The 17,682-nt window shown below is 41.1% G+C and overlaps 1 long non-coding RNA gene and 1 pseudogene across 2 annotated transcripts in view; one reads left to right on the forward strand and one right to left on the reverse strand.

The window, feature by feature from the left end:
- Positions 1 to 17,682, reverse strand: part of LOC311618861 — a 63,687-nt gene that overhangs the window by 34,798 nt on the left and 11,207 nt on the right. The window lies entirely within an intron of this gene.
- Positions 13,233 to 16,520, forward strand: LOC311612183 (regulator of G-protein signaling 18-like; annotated as a pseudogene). The gene is made up of 3 exons: positions 13,233 to 13,378; positions 15,781 to 15,951; positions 16,026 to 16,520. The product of its transcript is annotated as a regulator of G-protein signaling 18-like (transcript).

Below are 17,682 nucleotides of genomic sequence, written 5' to 3' on the forward strand. Positions count from 1 at the left end.
GCATTCCTCCAGTCTGGAGCTTTTTTTTTCTCCTTCCCGCTAGGGGAGTCTAGGATCAGAGTCAACAGACTGTCGTTTCGCCACTCCCCTGGGATTGCGCCTCACAGCCCCGTCTCCCCCTGCTCGAGCCTGGGTCCCCAGGGTCTGGTCCAGGACTGGGGTTCAGAACAGTCGAAACTGGGGCCCAACAAGCCGGGGCTCCCGTTTCCTTCCCTCCAGGGCAATCCCGCATCAGAGTCAACATTCCTTCCCTTGCAAGCAATGTGCGCGACTCCTGGGGCTCGTCCTTTTGCCGCTCTCCCAGGACTCCACCTCACAGCCCCGTCTCCCTCTACTTGAGCCAGGGATTGGCCCAGAACTGGGGTTCAGAGCAGTCCGGACTGAGGCTCAGCACTGCCGGAGGCCCTGTTCCTTCTGGCTAGGGTAATCCAGCATCAGAGTCAACATTCAGTCCTCTGCGCGCAATGTGCGCTCGACTCTGGGGGCCATGCTTTTCTCTGCTCCGCCTCACAGCCCCGTCTCCCCCTGCCGGAGCCTGGGTCCCCAGGGTCTGGCCCATAACTTGGGGCTCAGCGCTGCTGGTTTGGGGGTTCAGCCCAGGCTGGGGGTTTTATTTCCTTCCTGCTAGGGAACGCCGGGCAGCACCCAGCCCTCTTCTCCTCTCCGGCTGCGACCTCTCCGCACGCGTGCGTGTGAGCTCGCAGCATGTCTCCGTACCTTAGGCTTTTTTTTCAGCTCCTCTGATTTTCCTTCTGGTTTTCTCTTTCCTTCTTGTTGTAGAATTTTCAGTCAGTCGACTACCTGTAGCTCTGGGCGATGTCCACTCTACATTTTAGTTGTATTCCATTGAAATTGTTGTGTGCTGCTGCGGTTATGTGTCTACCCGAGCAGCCATCTTGGATTCTCTCTCCTGCTGTCCCTTATTATAGCCTTTGTTTTAAAATCTATTTTGTCTGGTATAAGTATGGTTACCCAAGTTTGTTTGTTTTTTCTGTTTCTATTTTTATGAAATATATCCTTCCATCCCTTTATTTTCAGTCAATGCGTGTCTTTCAATCTGGAATGAGTCTCTTGTAGGCAGCATATGTAAGGGTCTTGTTTTCTTATCAATTCAGCCATCAGATTCATTTAACCTTTAATAGATATTCAGTTATTGCCTTTTTATTATTCACAACTTTTAAACTTTTTTCACCCTCCTTCTTCTTAAAGACCCTTTAACATTTCTTGTAATACTGGCTTGATGGTAATGAACTCCCTTAGATTATTCTTATCTGGGAAACTCTTTCTATGCCCTTCAAGTCTAAATAATACCTTTGCTGTCTTGGGTAATAAAGGTTACAAATCATTGCTTTTAATCACTTTGACTATTTTGTGCCAATCCCTTTGGGCCTGAAATGTTTCTTTTGAGAAATCACCTGATAATATTATGGGAGCTCCCTTGTAGGTAACTACTTTTCTCTTGCTACTTTTAAAAGTCTCTGTTTGTCTCTAATCTTAGCAATTTTAATTATCTGTCTTGGTGTGAGCCTCTTTGAGTTCATCTTGTTTGGGACTCTGTACTTCCTGGACTGGTGTGTCTTCATCTGATTTAGTCATTATTTTTTCACATGAGTTCTCACACCCTTGCTCACTTTCTTTTCTTTCAGTATCATTATTATGCATGTTGTTATGCTGTATGTTGTCCCAAAGGTTCAGTTTCTTTGTTCATGAGCTGGATGCTCTAGGAATGTCCCTTGTGTGCATTATTTGGGCTTTCCTGTTGTAACTGGGACTTGATTATTGATGTCCTATTTGAAGGAGGGATATCCCCTCCAATTTATTGCCAGTGAAGTTCAATCTCAACATTGTACAAGCTGTTATACAGCTACTGACAGAACAGACTAAGATACAACAGAACCAGACTAAAAATACCATGAATATCAAGCTACTCAATGAAACTACAATAAGAAAACCATGAAGGAAAAAAAATTAAAAAACAGAAAGCAAAGCAAAGCAAAAGAATACTAAATGACATGTGATCAAAAACTTAAAGATGACATAAAGGAAAATAGAGATAGAAGAACAAAAAAATGGCTATATGGAAGCAAGGAAGATGCTAAAAGAACTAGTATAGGAAGAAAAATAAAAGGAAACAGAAAATAAATGAAATAATAATGATGAATTTAAAATGTACTGATAATGGATATATATATATATATATAGGAAAAGTAAAATGGGGGAAAATGAAAAAAAGAGAAAAATAAAATAAAGAAAATTAATAATAATAATAATAAGACTAGACTTAAAGAGAAGAGATTAGAGATATGCAAGAAAACAGAGATGAACAAAAAATAGATCCAGTGACACAGAAGCATCAAAGACTATCAAACTTCAGATGGAAGGCAGGGGAGGGTGTGAATAAATCAACCAATGAACTATATGCATATATGCATAATCCATGGATACAGACAATACGATGGTGAAGGCCTTGGGTGGAGTGCAATGGCAGGCTGGGAGAGGTCAATGGGGAAAAAGGAGATATATATAATACTTTCAACAATAAAGATTATTTTTAGAAAAAGATAAAAACAAACAATAAAATAATAAAAATCCATTTACACACACACAGACCAAAACAGAAAACTACCCATACTCACACACTAAAAAAACTTTTGGGTCTGCTATTTGTAAAGTTCAGCGGATTTTTATGTGATTTTGTTCAATATGGCCCCTTTGTGTGTCTATCCTGGGCCCCTGGGAGATTCCTTGTGCAGATCAATGTGAGTCATTGTACTTTCTGGTCCTGGGCAACCTGAGTGAGGTCCCAAAGGTGAATCCCCAAGTAGTCCAGAGCGTGGGGGCTCTAGCACAGAGGCTGGGTCTGCCTGAGTCTCACGCCTTGATTATCCCTGTTCTGATCTCTACTCCCTTCCCTCACAGAGCTGGGCTCTGCAGGGGTATCCTGGTCTTGGCCAGAATGGTTTGATCACACTCGTGTTGGGGGTGGTGCCAAGAGCTTGTAGGAGGGGGCGTTGTGGGCCCTTTATCTCCTTCTAATGCCTCAGCTCTGTCTAGTTTGCTAGCATCTCCTCTCTGTCACCCTCAGGAGCACGGATTTCCTTCCCTGAGCGGTTTCTCCCTTGTCTCAAGTCGCTGCAGGTCCAGTAAGAAGCAGCTGTTTTGTCGAGGAGAAAAAGGGGACTTCCCCATAGGAGGGCAGGGCTGATCTCCTTTCTGGACCTACTGTCCAGCCCCCTTTCTGCTCACCAGCACAAGTTCCTCCAAGAAATAGAGCCCCCCTCTTTCTCCCCGCCTCCCGCCCCCCCCCACCAGATTAAATGTTAAGTGTGTCCTTCAGACACCTCCCATGTAGGCTGGCCCTGAGCTCCACTGCATGACCCTTCCCACTGGTTGCATGATGGGACTTCAACCCCAAGCTTCCACTGCTCTACCCACTCCACAGTCTCTGTAGCCAGTCCCCCCTTGGCCTCCTCTCTCAGTCCCAGACCCTCCTGTCTCACTTACGGATCTGTAGCCTCTTCAGTCTCCTCAGGTCCTCAGTTCAGTAGGTCCAGGTCAGGGGAGGTTACTTCCACTTCCCAGGCTTCAGTGCAGTTCCTGTGCCTGAACCCCGGCAGTGGACCTGAGCAGCTGGGCTCGGGCTGCAGCAGCACAGTGGCAGTGGCTGAGTACACAGCAGGGGCAAGAGCCCTGCCGGGTCAGTGGTGATTGCACAGCAGTGGTACAGGGTCCAGGCTGGGTTCCGTCAGGTGCATGGGTTCAGGCTGGGCACATGCCAGGCACGCAGAGGACACTCAGTGTCTTTTGCAGGCGTGTGGGCTGTGGTGAGTCTGGGTGGTGGCAAGGCTTGGCGCCTAGCCACTGCTGCTCCCTGCAGCTTCCTCCCAAAGAGGATCTTATAAACCTTTTATGATTTCTATGTCTTTTTCATTGTGTTGAAGTTTTCACTAAGTTCCTTGAGCTTCCTTATAACCATTGTTTTGAACTGTACTGCTATATCTAGTCGATTGCTTGCCTCAATTTCATTTTGTTCTTTTTCTAGAGATTTTACCTGTCCTTTCATTTGGGGCATGTTTCTTTGTCTCCCCATCTTGGCTTCCTCTCTGTGTTTGTTTCTGTGTATTAGGTCAATCTGCTATGTCTCCCAGTATTGGTAGAGGGACCTTAGGCAGTAGGTATTATGTGGGACCCAGGGGTGCAGTCTCCCTTGTCACCTGAGCTCCAGATGTGTCCCTTGTTGACACGTCAATAAAAGGGATTTACTCTAGGGCTGATAGGTTGTGAGGACTGGCCATGACTACAGTGGAGGAGTTGTTATGGAGGATTTGCTTTAGAGAGGCTTTTGTGCCCACCGAATTTGCCCTTTGGATACATTCTTTGTAGAAGTGGTTAAGTTGTGTCTGGTGTGGTCTGAAGCTGGCCATCAGGTGTATTGGTTCTGAAGCTCTTGGGAGGGGCTCTGGTGCAAACCAAATTGTGCCTTTTCCTGTGCCTTGTTAGGGGCCAGTTAGGTATGAGCTACAAAGTGATCTGAAGATGCTGGCTTGTAGACATCTGGGAGAGGCCAAGTTGCACACTGAGGTGGATGCAACTAATGTTGGCCCTGGGGTCATTTAGTTAGAGGTACAGGGCATGCTGAGGCCAGATGCTGCTGTGCACAAGTTCAAAAACAACTATACAACAAACGTCTAACTCCCAAAAAACAAACAAAAGCTGGCTGAAAGGAAGCCCTACAACTAGACTGAAACGAAAGAGGAGAATCCAGGGCACAAGCACTGAAAAACTGAGGTGGGGGGGGCGGGGGGCGAGGACACGATAAGGGCTGGCGGTGGATCACAGCTGGCAGAGGGCAGTGCTTTCTCCAACCCAAAGAGAGAGAAGCGCCCGGATCTCTCTGAAATCCAGTTTCTGGGGAGAGGCTAGACTGTCTGCCATCGGGTCAGAAAGTGAGACTGGCTTGCTTGCAGAGCTGAGATTGTTTGCTGTGTTGTGGTGCAAGATGCCATCGGGGAGGCAGAGGACAGGCAGCCATCGCTGTTGGCCATGGCCCAGCCTAGTGAGGCCCTGAGACTCCACCCGGAGACTCTGCCCCTCACAACACATTCAAGCTCCAAGCAGAGGACTTGGCATATGAATGGCTCTCTCTGTTGCAGTTTAGCAAAATTGCAACCAGGGCCAGATCCAAAGAGGACAGGTGGTTCATGCTGTAGCTTCTGCGACAGTACTGGCCACAGACAGTAGCTGAACTGCACCTCACTGAGACCCAGAAACCAGAGTTCTGGTGCTCAGTTTCAATCCCTCACACCCATAAGTGTCACATTTGGGAGACAGTCTCAGTAAGTACCAAAGCCCCACTGAAACAAGACGTGTCTCCAGTGCAGCAGTTCTTCCTTTATAGACACAACAGATTCTCACAGACAATTGGCCTGGAGGTTAATTCCTCCCAGTGTACCAACGGCAATCAAGGCTTAATTACACCAAGACTGTGCACTAAGCCCACAAAGGGATATACCAAAAGCAATCACCTCAGGTGATTGGGGAAGCCGAGCTACTGACCCCTATATGTCACCGACCACATAAAGCCACTCCATCAACACAGAGAGACAGCCAAAATAAGGAAACACAGAAGCATGACACAAATGGGAGAGATGGGGGAGAGTAAAATACTGGATGACACTCAGTTCAGAATCGCATTTATAAGATTACTCAAGAATCTTCTAAAAACCTTTGAGAAACTTGATGAGACCTCCAAGAAGCTTGGTGAGACTTTCAAGGACCTTAATGAGAATACCAAAAAAATGGAAAAGGACCAGCCAGAAATTAAGCATACAAAATCTGAAATAAAAAATATACAGACACTCAACTATAGATCAACATGCCCCAAAAATCAAACCAAAGATCTGGAATATAATAAAGCAAAAGTCACCCAACCAGAGAGGCAAAAATAAAGAAGAATCCAAAAGTGTGAGGATAGTGTAAGGAGCCTCCAGGGCGGCTTAAAGCGTACCAATATCTGGATTTTTGGGGTGCCAGAAGAAGAGAGCGAGCAGGATATTGAAGAAATAATGACAGAAAAATTTCCCTACCTGGTAAAAGAAATAGACCTACAAGTTCAGGAAGTGCAAAGAACCCCAAACAAGAGGAATCCAAAGAGGAACACACGAAGACACATCATAATTAAGATGCCAAGAGCAAAAGACAAAGAGAAAATCTTACAAGCAGCAAGAGAAAAACAACTAGTTACCTACAAGGGAGTATCCATATGACTGTCAGCTGATTTCTCAACAGAAACTATGCAGGCCATAAGGGAGTGGCAAGAAATAGTCAAAATGATGAACAACAAGAACCTACAACCAAGATTACTCTACTCAGCAAAGTTATCATTCAGAATTGAAGGTCAGATAAAGAGCTTCACAGACAAGAAAAGTTAAAGGAGTTCATCAATACCTAACCAGGATTACAAGAAATGTTGAAGGGTATTCTTTAAGAAGAGGAAGAAGTAGAAAAAGGTAAAGATAAAAAATTATGAACAACTAAAAGGCATCAAATACATACCTACCAACAAGCGAATCTAAAAATCAAGAGAATAAAAAAAAGTCTGAAGAACAAAATGACTGGTGAATACAATAGAATCAGGGACATAGAAATGGATTGGACTAACAATTTATAGGGGGAAAGGGGTCAGAGGGGTGCGGGAAGAGATTGGACAAAAATCTTATACCTATGGATGAAGACAGTGGCGGGGTAAGGGTATGGGGTGGGGTTGGGAATCAGGTGGAGGAGAGCTAAGGGGGTGGGGGGGGGGGAGAGGAACACCTGTAATAATCTGAACAATAAAGATTTATAAAAAATAAAAATAAAAAAACTAGAATGACTGAAAGGAAGAACCTTAAGCCTTAGCTGGTTTGTCTCAGTGGATAGAGCATCAGTCTTCGGACTGAAGGATCCCAGGTTCAATTCCAGTCAAGGGAACATGCCTGGGTTGCAGACTGGATCCCCAGTAGGGAGCATGCAGAAGGCAGCCAATAAATGATTCTCATCATCGATGTCTCTTCCTCTCCCTCGTCCCACCTCTTCTTCTTTGAAATCAATTTTTAAAAAAGATATTAAAAAAGAAACTTGCTTAATCAGAAACCATGTCACTTCTAGACCATGTTACAGCTCCACTTGAACTCTGAAACCAATATGAAATAGTTTCACAACTCAAAAATAGCAGATGAGCTCATAGAATATTTTGCCTGATTTTATTTTTAGGCATATTAAGAACAGCAAATTCATTTTCTAGAGTGGTGCAGAAAACAGGCGGAGAATAATTAGGCAATTTTAAAAAATATTTTTTATTGATTTCAGAGAGAGAAAGGGAGAGGAAGAAAGAGATAGAAAGTATGAGAGAGATCATTGATTAGCTGTCTCCTGTATGCTCCATACCAGGATCAACCTGGGTATGTGCCCTGACTGGACTCGAACTGTGGCCTCCTTGTTCATGGATCAACGTTCAATCACTGAGCCACACTGGCTGGGCTGGTCATATTTTTTGGTTGACCCACACAAACATGAGTAATCTAGGTAACTAGATTAATTAATAAGATAATCTAGAATCAGTGATTTAAAATAAGGAGAGTAGATAAAGGCTAATCCTGAGGTACACATGTTTTTCTATAGAATTTAACACTTTGTAGTGATGGAATTGTGAGCAATTGTAGACATTCTGTGGTTGTGTGTTTTTTTGACAGGGATATGCTAATGTTATGCTTTAAAAAATACCATAAAAATGGGCAGTAGGAAGCCCTGTGTTTTGATTTGCTCCTTTAGAGAGTATTTATGAACCCCCTCACACTGACATTTCATCTTAAATGTCCAGGAGACAGCTGAGTCATTCTCCCATATGCAAATATGTTCAACACGTATAATTCCCAAACCAGTTACCCTATCTACAGATTTTAAATGTGATACAAATGTCACTAGGAAATTTATAGGAAATATATAAAAAACTCAGGATTTTGCAAACTACAAATGAAAGAGAAAAGGAATCCTTAGCCCTATTTACTGTAACTTTTTAAATAGAAAACGGATGCCACCTTGTGGTTATTTTAATAAGATCATTCTTCACATTTTTGCCAGCACTTGGCATTTGTTGATTTGTTGATGATAGCCATTCTGACAGGTGTGAGATGGCCTCATTGTTGTTTTGATTTGCATCTCTCAGATGATTAGAGACTTTGAGCATGTTTTCACATGTCTCTGGGCCTTCTGTATGTCCTCTTTCGAAAAGTGTCTATTTAGATCCTTTGCCCATTTTTTTTTAAAAATATATTTTATTGATTTTGTACAGAGAGGAAGGGAGAGAGATAGAGAGTTAGAAACATCGATGGGAGAGAGTCATTGATCAGCTGCCTCTTGCACACCCCCTACTGGGGATATGCCTGCAACCAAGGTACATGCTCTTGACCGGAATCGAACCCGGGACCCTTCAGTCCCCAAGCCGACGCTCTATCCATTGACCAAACCGGTCTCAGCGCTTTGCCCATTTTTTGATTGGATTGTTTATCTTCCTTTGGTTAAGTTGTAGGAGTTCCCTGTACTTTGGAGATTAAACACTTAACAGAAATATCATTGGCAAATATGTTCTCCCATGCTTTGGGCTTTCTTGTTGTTCTGTTGATGATTTCTTTTGCTGTGCAGAAGCATTTTATTTTGATATAGTCCCATTTGTTTATTTTCTCCTTAGCTTCCATTGCCCTAGGAGCTGTCTGTAAAGATATTGCCAAGACAAATGTCTGCTATTTTGCTGCCTATGGAGTCTTGTAAGATTTTCATGGTTTCCTGTCTTACACTCAAATTATTTAGCTATTTTGAGTTTGTTTTTGTGTATGGTGTAAATTGGTGATCTAGTTTCTTTTTTCTTTTTTTTCTTTTTTTTCATGTATCTTTTCAAATTTCCCAGGACCATTTATTAAAGAGATTGTTTTGACTCTATTGTATGCTCTTGCCTCCTTGGTCAAGTATTTATTGAGCATAATGTCTTGGGTAGATTTCTAGGTTCTCTGTTCTGTTGCATTGGTTTATTTTGTTTGTCAATTTATTTTGTTCAATAGATTCCACATATAAGTAAAATCACTTGGTATTTGTATTTCTTTGATTGCCTTATTTCAGTTAGCATAATATTCTCCAAATCTATCCATCCTGTTACAAAATTTAGGGTTCCTTCTTTTTTACAGCTGTGTAGTATTTCATTTTGTAAATATACCACAGCTTTTTTATTCACTCATTTACTGATGGCACTTGGGCTTTTTCCAAATCTTGGTTATTGTAAATAATGCTTCTATAAATATAGGGGTATATATATTCTCTCTGATTGTTATTTTGGGATTTTTAGAATATATTCCCAGGAGTAGAATCACTTGATCAAACAGCAGGATTTTTCCACAGTGGCAGAAAAGTTCCTAGAAGTTAGAGAGGGCAAGCTCCATTGCCTAGGCGCATTTATTTATTTATTTATTTATTTATTTATTTTAATATATTTTATTGATTTTTTACAGAGAGGAAGAGAGAGGGATAGTTAGAAACATCGATGAGAGAGAAACATTGATCAGCTGCCTCTTGCACACCTCCTACTGGGGATGTGCCCGCAAACAAGATACATGCCCTTGACTGGAATTGAACCTGGGATCTTTCAGTCCGCAGACTGATGCTCTATCCACTGAGCCAAACTGGTTTTGGCTGCCCAGGCACTTTTAAAGCCTGTTCTTGGATCGTTTAGTTGTCCTATGGGTCAAAGTCACATAGCCTAATTCAGATGTAAGAAATTGGGAGACAGACCCAGCACTTGATGGAAGAAGCTGCAAGGACACATACAAAAATCACCATGCCCATCTGGAATGTTCTTTAACAAGCCTCTACTCCAGACCAGCCTGCCTCCAATCTTTCAGTGCTTTTCTTTCAGGCTCTTTACAAGCCAATCAGGTTATTCATTACAGCCATCCTATCTAATAAAAGAGTAATATGCAAATTAACCATCTCTCTGAGACAAAAATGGCAGTGCCCATAGACACAAGATGGCGGCACTCAGTCCTCTCAGGCCCAGGGAGAACTGCTGCTGAGAGCAGGAAGCATGTCCTATAGTTTTCCAAGTACTGATCTTTTACCTCATTGGTTAAGTTTATCCTAGGTATCTTTTTGCTGTTGTTGCAATGGTAAATGGAGTTGTTTTCTTAGTTTCTCTGAGAGTTCATTATTGGTGTATAGAAATACCATTGATTTGTGGATGTTGATTTTGTATCCTGCTACCTTGCTAATTTCATTTATTAAGTCTAGCAGTTTCCTGGTGGAGTCTTTAGGGTTTTCTATATACAATAACATGTCATCTGTGAATAATGACAATCTTACTTCCTCCTTTCAAATTTGGATATGCCTTTTATCTCTTCTTGTCTGATTACTGTGATTAGGATTTCCAATACTATGTTGAGTAAGAGTGATAAAAGTAAACATCCTTGTCTTCTTCCTGTTCTTAAGGGAAATGCTTTTATTTGTTGCCCATTGAGTATTATGTTGGCTATAGGTTTGTCATATATCACCTTTATTTGGTTGAGATATGATCCCTTTATCCACACATTACTGAGAGTTTTTATCAAAAAAAAGTATGCCAGATTTTTTCAAATGCTTTTTTGCCATCTATTGATATGATCAATGGTTTTATCTGTCAATTTGTTTATGTGATGTAGCACCTTCATTGATTTGTGAATATGGTACCAACCTTGTATCTCTGGAATAAATCCCACTTGATTATGGTGTATGATCTTTTTAATATGTATCTGGATCCAATTTGCTAATATTTTATTAAGGATTTTAGCACCTGTGTTCATCAGGGATATTGGCCTGTAATTTTCTTTCTTTGTAGTGTTTTTATCTGGTTTAGGAATTAGGATGATGTGGCTTCATAAAAAAAGCTTAGATGTTTCCTTTCTCTTAAATTTTTGGAATAGTCTGAGAAGATAGGTGTTAGTTCTTCTTTGAATGTTTGGTAAAATTCTCCTGTAAATCCATCCAGTTCAAGACTTTAGTTTGCTAGAAGTTTTTAATTACTGCTTCAATTTGATCAGTTGTTATTGGCCTACTCAGGTTTTTTTATTCCTCCTGCTTGAGTTTTGGAAGATTGCATATTTCTAATATCCATTTCACCCAAGTTGTCCAGTTTGTTGACATAGTTGTTCATAGTATTTGCTTTCAATCCTTTGTATTTCGTTGGTGTTTGTTGTTATATCTCCTCTTTCATTTTTTTAATTTTATTTATTTGGGTCTCCTCTCTTTGGTTCTTTATGCCTATGCTTTCTAAGTTAAGGAATCAACAATAGGACACATCCACAAAAAGGAGGAAAATATTCACTGTATATCATGCCACTCCAGAAAATGCTAATGAAGCATCCACAGTGTGTGATAAACCCATGGAAAATGGGCTATATTTGTGAGGTCAGAGATGACAACTGATTTTTTTAAATACAAAAACAAAAACAAAAAACAAACAAACAAAAAAACACACAACATAACAGACACCATTGTTGTGAGGCTGAGAGCCAAATAAATTTACAGTCACATTATACAGGGTGAGATATATATATCCCAAACTTTTCTGCGCTGGTACTGGCTTGCACATTTCAAAAGGCAATGTAGCATGAAGAATGTGAAAGTTGTAGGTATTCAGGAGACTATGGGAGGATTTTAAATATGTCTGCTAGGTGTTTTGCTGGGCACAGATTATGTGGAAGATCCGGTTTTCTATGCTGATGAGACTGGCTTGTTTTCCAAGTGCGTAGTATTTTTGTTGATAAAAATACTGTGACCAGAAGCTCATGGGAACCTAACCCTTTATTTCCCCTTGGCTTTTGGTATTAGCTAATTTAGCATTAGTGGTGACTTTATAGAACATTACTATCCTGAATAATCAACCTTATATGGACTGTAGAATTAAAAGGTGAAAGCAAGAGTAATAGCCTCCACTTTTATAGCTAATATATATATATGATTCTGGGCTCCTGTGGTTTAGGAGTCAAATACCTAAGGAGTAAATTTTTCTAGAAAATACAATATTTTTTAAATTATTTTATCAGACTTAGCTATGCATTTATACTGTGATGTGTTTTTTGTGTGTATGAACGTAGGGGATGGGGTAAGGAGTTTCACATGAACTGACAATATTATCTACACTGCTGGTCACCACCATTCCTTTTTAACCTGCTCTGAACTAGTTTTCATGCCCATTTTTCTACTAAAAATGCCCAGCTTCACCAGTGCCCTCTGTATTGTCAAACCCGATGAATATGTCTCTGATCTCAAATTTCTCTAATTCTCAGTGCTTTTGACTTAGTTGACCACTATTCTCTTTTGAGACTCTTCTCTCCAATTCTATGATATTTTTTCTCATTCTACTTTTTCTCCTATGTTATAACCTCTATTTGTAAGTTTCCTTTGCTAAGTTTTTTTTTTTTCTTTTCTACTCAGTCATTAAAATTTGATCCTCCTTGGTCCTGGGCTTTCTTATTTTCAGTGTGTTCTATCTGTAAATAATTTTACCTACTTCAGTATCTTCACATATAATTCATATGTCACAACTCCTAAATTAATGTTGTCAGCTCAGCCCTGGTCAGTGTGCTCAGTAGTTAAAGTGTTGGCCTGCGCACTGAAGGGTCACTGATTCAAATTTTTTTAATATATTTTATTGATTTTGTACAGAGAGGAAGGGAGAGAGATAGAGTTAGAAACATCGATGAGAGAGTCATCGATCAGCTGCCTCTTGCACACCCCCTACTGGGGATATGCCCACAACCAAGGTACATGCCCTTGACCGGAATCAAACCCGGGACCTTTCAGTTCCCAAGCTGGCACTCTATCCATTGAGCCAAACCGGTTTCAGCTCAATTCTTGATCCAGGGCACATACCTGGCTTGCAGGTTCAATCTCTGGCTCTGGTCAAGGGATGGGAGGGAGGCAATCAATGTATCTCTCTCTCTCTCTCTCTCTCTCTCTCTCTCTCTCTCTCTCTCTCTCTTTCTATCTCTTTCTCCTCCTCCCCTCCCTCCCTTCCTTCCACTCTCTCTCAAAATCAATGGAAAAACTATTCTCCAGTGAAGATTTTATATATATAGTCAGCTCAGATCTCCCCCACTAGTTCCAAAGTCACATATCCAACTGTTCACTTAACATCTCCACTGGTTTCCCACAGATATCTCTAAATCCATATGTCCAAAACAGAACACCTGAGTGTCACCTCAAAGTCCCGCTTCCAGCTCCAAGTTCATTCCTGGTTGTGTCCCTATATTAACAATGGCAACACATTAAAAATTAGAAATCTAGAAATTAGAGATACTAGAAGATGGCTGCCCAGGTAAACACCTAGCCGCAGCTGCACACAACAATTTCAATAAAATACAACTAAAATATAAAATGGACATTACCCAGAACTACAGGAAAGTCGACTGACTGGAAATTCTACAACGAGAAGCAAGGAGAAAACCAGAAGGAAGCGCGGAGGAGCTGTAAAAGCCTAAGGTACGGAGACACGCGGCGCGCGCGGAAAGGATGGAGCCAGAAAGGAGGGAGGCTGAGTGCCTGGCTGGCGTTCCCTAGCAGGAAGGAGATAAAAGCTCTGACTGTGTTGGGCCCCAGTTCTGACTGCTCTGAACCCCAGTTCTAGGCCAGACCCAGGGGACTCAGGCTCAAACAGAGGAAGCTGGGTTGTAAGGCAGAACCCCGGGGGAGCAGCGAAAGGAGGTTCTGGCAGCGCGCACACTGCGCGCAGAGAAGGGAGGGTCGGCTGTGCCGTGGAATTGCCCTGGCGGGAAGGAGACAGGGGCTCCAGACTGCTCTGAACGCCACCTCCAACTCCACTTCCAACTGAACTGAACCCCAATACTGGGCTCATTGGGGGAAGGCCTAGACTGTTTGGTAGCAGGCGAAAATCGAGGGCACCTTTCTCTCAGAGGTGCTTGCAGCGAGTACTGAAGGACCCTGAGACCCAGGAGCCACATAGGGTGGGGCTGACAGAAGCCAAGGCTGTAGGCTCCACCCTGAAACTCCGCCCCATCTGTAGCTGCGAAATGCGACAACAAAATAGATCACAAACGAAAGAAATGGAGGACAAAAAGCGACTGGATATAGAGTTCAAATCTACGCTTATAAGGTTTTTCAAGAATTTCCTATAATAGAAAAGATCGATAAGACATATGAGGATATGAAAAGAGATCAACTAGAATTAATAAGGAATCAATGAGAAATGATAAGGGATCAACAAGAAATTATAAGGATCAACAAGAAATGATAAGGGATCAACAAGAAATAAAGAATACATTGTCTGAAATAAAAAATATTATACAGAGTCCTAAAAACAGAATGGAAGATTGCAATAATCAAGTCAAAAATTTGGAACATAAAGAGCCAGAAGACACTCCTCCACAGAAGCTAGAAGGCAAGAGAATCCAGAAAATTGAAGATAATGTAAGAAACCTCTGGGACAACTTCAAGCGAACCAACATCAGAATTATGGGGGTCCCAGAAGATGAGAGAAAGCAAGATATCGAAAACATACTGAAAGAAATAGTGACAGAAAACTTCCCCCACCTGGTGAAAGAATTAGACTTACAAGTCCAGGAAGCGCACAGAACTCCAAACAAAAGGAATCCAAAGAGGACCACACCAAGACACCTCATAATTAAAATTCCAAGAGCAAAAGACAAAGAGAGAATATTAAAAGAAGCAAGAGCAAAGAAGGTAGTTACCTATGAAGGAGCACCTATACGATTGTCAGCTGATTTCTCAACAGAAACTATGCAGGCCAGACGGGAATGGCAAGAAATATTCAAGGTGATGAATAGTAAGAACCTACAGACAAAGATAATCTATCAAGCAAAGCTATCACTCAGAATCAAAGGTCAGATAAAGAGCTTCACTAATAAAAAAAAAGCTAAAGGAGTTCATCAACACCAAACCAGAATTATAGGAATTGCTGAAGGGGGTTCTTTCAGAAGAGAAAGTAAATAAAGATAAAAATTATGAACAACAAATAAGTAACTATCAACAAGGGAATCTAAAAACCAAGGAAATTAAAAAAAATCTGATGAACAATATTAACTGTTGAATATAATAGAATCAGAGGTATGGAAGGGGAGTGAACTGACGATTCTTGGGGAAAAGGGGAGAGGGGTATGTGGGAAGAGACTGAACATAAACTGTGCACCTAAGGATGAGGACGATGGGGAGTGGGGAAAGGGCAGAGGGTGGGGTGGGAACCTGGTGGAGGAGAGCAATGGGGGGGGGGGGAACATTTGTAATAATATGAACAATAAAAATTTATTTAAAAAAAAGAAATCTAGAAATTATTCTTGACTCTTCCCTTTTGATAATCTCTTGCTTCAAATTAAACTCTTCAGCAACAAACTAGAAAGGGAAGTTTTACTGTGGTAATACTAGTCCTTATCTTAGAGACCAAGAGTCACTTTGAAAATTTGTAGTGTCCTTTCCCTAAACAACTCAGGACTGAGTTGTACTTTAGTTCCTCGGGGCTACATTTTCCTCTCTCTACAGCAGCAGAAACACAGCTTTTAGAACTCTTATTTTCTTTTCAATTATAAGCACTGCCAACAGAGGTGAGATAACTTTTTCTTCTATCATGTATAACTGGAATAGCATTAACAAGTGAAGGATGGAATAGATTAGACATCTCTTCCTTTTAGAGAGAAGAAGGAAACATCATTTATTTTATTTTCTCAATTGAATATGTGCAAATCAAAGAATACATGGTTCAGCAAAAGAAGAAACAAGCAAAGAAGCCAAAATCAGAGCTAAGGAGAAAGGAAACCAGCTAAATCTTCTCCTATAGAAATCCAAGTTTCATAAAGAGGTACACATCAGTAGATCTGCACATTTAACCAAAGTAACCAGACAAAAGAGAAACCTTGTGAAGTGTGATGATTAGCACAGATTTGTAAACATACTTGCTGTACACTCCATTATAAGACATGTTATGTCTTGAACAGAGTCTGCCCTGTAGAAGCAATATGATGGGGTGAATCATTTGACAAACTTCTTTCCCATAAAGATGAACTTACCAGATTTCTTAAAACCAAGTTCAGTGAGGAAAATATTGAATTTTGGATGGCCTATGAAGACTTCAAGAAAAGCAAAGACCCTCAACAAATGTTTTTTAAAGCAAAAGCAATATATGAGAAATTTACCTAGAATGATGCCCCACCAGAGGTTAACCTTTATTTTCACACCAAAGAACTCATTATAAAAAGCATCACACAGCCCACCCTCCACACTTTTGATGCACACAGAGCAGAGTGTATCAGCTTATGGAGGACAATTACATACGTTTTCTGAAATCTGACATCTATTCAAGCTTGATAGAAGGAAGACCTCAGAGGACAACTATTCAGACTTGACAGAAGGAAGACCTTGGAAGACCATCATGTTCATTCACCTGCAATGAATTCTAAGATGTGAAGTCGGATGTTGCCATTTGGCTATAAAGAAAATTAATCTTGCTAATTTTGGTGACAATATTGTACATCTGCCTAAGACAGCATGTGTTAACAAACAGATGCATCATTTAAAATAAAACACATAGTGTAGAAGGGGGGGGGAGAGGACCCTTCAGTAGATTCCACTTCAAAATATATTTCAATTCCATCTACTTCTCCTCATGTCTGCTGTCCTGGGTGGGGATGGGGGAAGTATAAGAACATCATGGACTGTTCAGGCTTCTATAAACTTAAGTTTGTGACCCTAGAAGAAGAAGATAGCTGTTCTCTCCCAGCCGCTATAATAATAAAAGCGTAATATGCTAATTAGACCACACAACCTTCAGGACATCCTTCCGGATGACCTTCCAGATAAAGCCAGGGTTGCGAGGGAAGTCTGGGTCCTGGGTGCCAGAGGGAAGCCAGTGCTGGCAGCCGGGGAAAGGAAGGCCTGCTCTTGCATGAATTTCATGCATCGGGCCTCTAGTTAACATATGAAATCCCAGAGAAGAAATGGCCACATTTGGGTCACATGGAGAGAAATGGCAGTTTCCCAAAGATATGGTGATACTATTACCAGAAAAAGAGCAAAAGAATGGCGACAAAGAAAAGCAACATCTGTGACAAGTGGCGGATAGTGACAGGGACTATCACCGCCCTTATTTGGGTTTTGTTGTCCTAAGAAAATTCATACTTGAAGAACTAAACAGTAAGACATACATGAAAAATGATCAAGAAGGTTTTCCTCTATCCCCAGGCCTTATCTCCAATCACAGTAATTAAAATTAATCTAATTAAAATTCACATGACTGCTTCTTTTAGCATTTTTATAATTAGGGAGTTCAATTGGAATTTCGATTTTTCAAAACAAAAACAAACAAGAAAAAACCTCACAGGATCAGAGAAAATAGTTCTAATCACTCATGTTCTTCTTCTAAACAGCCAGCAGAGGGCAAACAAGAGGGCAAATGAAACAAGTGGAACCTGCAAGGCTGACAAAAGGTGTTTTCCCTACTCTTGTCCAAGTTCACACAGAACCTAAAAAAAAAGATCCCTAACTCAATAACTTTGCATGCTTGTAGCAACTAGAATATAACTTTCCCTGAACACTTAATTTAAAAGAAAAGAAACTAAGAGAAGTAAATTATATTCTTATATACCCTAGATTTAA

This window comes from Pipistrellus hanaki (genome assembly GCF_964339955.1).
Source record: "Pipistrellus hanaki genome assembly, chromosome: 1".
Classification (NCBI taxonomy): domain Eukaryota; kingdom Metazoa; phylum Chordata; class Mammalia; order Chiroptera; family Vespertilionidae; genus Pipistrellus; species Pipistrellus hanaki.